The sequence below is a fragment of the Papio anubis genome, chromosome 13, assembly GCF_008728515.1.
Source record: "Papio anubis isolate 15944 chromosome 13, Panubis1.0, whole genome shotgun sequence".
Classification (NCBI taxonomy): Eukaryota; Metazoa; Chordata; class Mammalia; order Primates; family Cercopithecidae; genus Papio; species Papio anubis.
Window position 1 is genome coordinate 90898344 of NC_044988.1, and position 4341 is coordinate 90902684.

The following is a 4341-nucleotide window of genomic DNA, read 5'->3' on the forward strand; positions in this document are numbered from 1 at the left end:
GATATTGTTGGTAATAATGGGAAGTTATTCAGCCTGAAAAAGGAAGGAAATGCTGACATATGCGACAAGGATGAACCGTTATGCTAAATGAATTTAGCCAGTCACAAAGAGACAAATAGTATAGGATTCCCCACTTATATGAAGTACGTAGAATAGTCAAATACAGGGACACAGAAAATTGGAAGGTGGTTCCCCTGGTGGGTAGTGGAATGGGGAGGTATTATTTAATGAGTACAGTTTCAGTTTGGGATGATGAAAAAATTCTGAAGATGGATAGTGCTGGTGGTTACACAACAATGTGAATGTACTTAATGCTATTAAATGGTACACTTAAAGGTGGCTAAACTGGCAAATTTTATATTATCTATATCTTACCACCATAAAAAAGTATACGGCAGCAAAAACAAATAAACAAACAAAACTGAAAAAACCCACAAGTCTTAAAATGCCTTGAAACTTTGAGCAATTTGCCTCACACAACAGATCCTTTAGCCACTATGTGAGTAGGTGATGGCATTTTAGTAGCCTGATAATGCTAATAAATACTTCCAGGTATAAAAGTTGCTCTTAATAATTAATTGAGGATCTGGCTGGGATGGGGGTGAGGTAGATAAAGCACTGAACTGGGAATGAGATCTTGAGGTTAGGACTTAGCTGAAACCAGCTGTGTGACCTTGGCTAGGTAGCTTCCCCTCTCTGGGCCTCATTTTTTCCTATCAGGAATGTGGAGAGGTTAGTTGATCTTTTCAGTTCAATTTTTTTTTTTCAGACCAAAGGACCACAGTCTTGCAGGGCAGTTCAAGTAGATGGGAGTCTATCCCCTCTGCCGTTCTCTCCCAATAACCACCTCCCCACCAAAAGAAAAAAAAATAGCAAAAAAAATTATTTTTTGAAGGGCTTTATGAATTGGACTTCTGTTTAAGAACTTTAAAAACAGCTGGATAGGGGAATCTCTGAGGGCTCTGATGTTCTGTATTCACTTACTGGTGAAGCTGTGAGATTAAGAAGAGGCCGCTGGGTTAACCATGCAGTCATTCATCAATGACTAACGACTGGACTCAAACCTGGGCTCCTGTCTCCTCCTGTCCACTGAAGCCCTTCAGTGACCAGCTTCCCATTTTTCTGTAGAGGCCCTTATATTGGCAGACAGGGAAGAAATTATAGATACCTTTTAACTGAGCCCTCATAATGCAGATGTGATACCCTACCTTGTTTTAACCTGAGTGACTCTCTCCTAGCAGAGACAGCTAGACAGACTCCATTTTAGTTTCTTCATTTGTAACCTCTTTTCCCCTCCCTCCAGGCATAGCTAGTGTAAAACTGACTCAAAGCACATCCAGGAATGCACCTGTTGATAAGATATTGAGGTGAGGTGCACCAGCAGCTCCTGGGGGTGCACACGGTGGATGGCACCCAAAACCCCTGCATCTATCTTTTGTGATAGTTTAAGCCCCTGCACCTGGAAGTGATTTTTTGTAACTGCATTTGTAACCAATCAATTTTTTAACTTTTTGCCAGTTCTGCTTCTGTAAAAATTGCTTCAGCTAAAATCCCCCCTCCCCTATTTAGACTACGATATAAAAACAAACCTAGACCCTTCCTCGGGCCGAGAGAATTTTGGGCTGAGCTGCCTCTCAGTCGCTGGATAACAGAGGACTCTTTAATTTGTCTCAAAGTGTGGCGTTTCTCTATAACTTGCTTGGTTACAACACAGATAAAAACAAAACAAAACAGATATCCCAACAGCTACACAAGCAAGCATTTTCAGAACTGAGACTGGAAACCAGACTGTGGAATCCTTATCAGTTGTTTCTCCAAGGTTTAAATTCCAACTCTGCAGTTTATTAACTCTGAGACTTGGGCAAGCATCTTAATCTCTCTGGGCCTCAGTTTCCTCATCTGTAAAATAGGTATGGTGGTCCCTAGTTTATTGAATTGTTGTGAAGGTTATAAATGTGTGTAAAATGCCCCTCCACCATAGCCCCCAATCATTTCCCACCCTCTTCTCTCCCTGCCAGGGAGTCAGTGCCCTCCTGGAGGAGGCTCACAATATAGCCTTCATGGTTGACTCTGGGCATTGCTTCAGTACAGACTAGAAGTTATTTTAGAAGCCCCAGAGCATGGTATCTGCGACAAATGAAGCTAGACATAATTTTAAAGCATTTTTTATGTTTAAAAGTCTTTTGGTCTCACTCCTTGGTCTTTTTTTTTTTTTTCTCCAAGATGGAGCCTTGTTCTGTTGCCCAGGCTGGAGTGCAGTGGCGTGATCTCTACTCACTGCAACCTCCTACTCCCTAATTTAAGCAATTCTCCTGCCTCAGACTCCCAAGTAGCTGGGACTACAGATGCACACCACCATGCCTGGTTAATTTTTGTTTTTTTTTTTTTTTTTTTAGTAGAGTAGGGGTTTCGCCATGTTGGCCAGGCTGGTCTCAAACTTCTGACCTCAAGTGATCCATCCGCCTCGGCCTCCCAAAGTGCTGGGATCACAGGCATGAGCCACCGCACCTGGCTCTTGCTCTTGACAAAGATCTTTTTCCCGTCCAGAGATTGGAGAGAAAGCTAAGGAGAAAAGGCAGCGTGAAGGAAGGAGAATTTCTTCCTGCCCATATATTTATTTTGAATTTTACAGCTTTAAAGTCTGCCCTCCCTCACCCTGAGCTGAGTTGGGAAAGGTACCATTTCTGGTGGGTTCACTGCTTGATACCTGGCCTAAGTATCTATAAGTTATAAAATCAGAAACAAAATATAATTAGTTTCATCAATAAACGAACAAAGGGCAGTTGGGCTTCACGGAGGAGTGACAAATGCCTTCAAGCAGTCTACATTTTAGGACAATAGCTGGGGTCACTGGTTTCCAAAAGCTATTGGGAAAATCACTTCCTGCTTCCTGTATTCCCTTCACCTATTCTGGTATCAAAACGAGAAATCCAGAGGAGCCGATTCAGGCGTGTTCCACCAGAGGGCGCAGCAGGACCACACCAGGCCCTCTGGGCTGCCAGAACTCCCAGCCTGTGGCTACTGGTCCCGTTCGTGCTGCTCACACACACCCAGTTTTGCAGCATTGTTTCCTCAATCTCTTTTAGTCCCTCTGTTTTCCCAATCCAGAAGAACGTGAAGAAGCTTTGCAGTCAGGTGGGCTTGGATTAAAATCCTGACTCTGCCGTCAGCTGAGATCTTGGCAAATTAGCATTCTGAGCTGTTGTATTAATATTAATTGGTGACTTCTTCTCAAGGCTGGGGAATCACAAAATTATAGACTCTTGGCACGAGAAGGAGCCTTCGAGATCAGCCATTAGAGCCCCCACATGTCATGGATGGGGACACTGAGGCTCAGGCTAGACCAAAGCCCAAGTCTCTCAGCACCTGTGCTGATGTCCTCTCAGCTACACCCAACTGCCTTCTTTCCAAAATCCATAAAACGATAAAGAGCATTCATCAGTGAGTGAATGAATGAAAATATTAAAAGCCCTTTCAACCGACGAGCAAGGACTTTCTTCTTTTAGAGCAAGGACTTTGGATCCAGACAAAAGCACAGACTGCTGTATCCCTCATCCAGCTTCAGCAATTACTTGACCTGTTCAGTCTCAGTTTCCTTATCTGAATGGTGCAGGGCATACTGTGGGGATCAGAAAAGCACCTACCTCACAGGGTTTCATGAAGATTCAATGAGTGCATGCCTAAAATGCCAGCTCAGGCACCTGGAAGGCATTGAGAAAATGCTAGTTCTTTTTTTCTCCCTCCTTTCCTCCTCCTCCTCCTTCTCTCCTTCCTTCCTTCCTTCTTCCTCTTCTTCTTTCTTCTTTCATTCTTCTCCTTCCTTCCTTCCCTCCCTCCTTCCTTCCCTTCTTTCTCTCCCTCTCTTTCTTTCTTTCCCCCCTCCCTGCCTCTTCCTCCTCCTCCTCCTCCTCCTCCTCCTTCTTCTTCCATAAGCCAGAAACCAAAGGGTACATGTTACTTCTACATGTTAAAATCTCGGTTCCATAATCTTTCTGAGTCTCACTGTTCTTGTCTATGAAGTGGAGAATTTTCATAGCATTGTGGGAGGATTAAATGGCACAACATATATAATAAAACCCACAAAACGGCCTGGTTCAGGGTAGTGTACAAAATACATTAATAATAAATACTAGTTTATCCTCCCTCATGAAGTAAGGAATTTCTAAGAACAAAGAAGGATAAGCCTGCATTCCTACCAATTCCAAAGACTTAGTAGATAGCATTCCCAGGAAGACATAATTTCTCCTGAGTTATCCTATGTCATATTCCTACAGAGCTCTTGTCCAAGGTCTTACAAGCTAACCCAGTTTGAAGTCACCCCCAGGAGCTACTGCATTCATT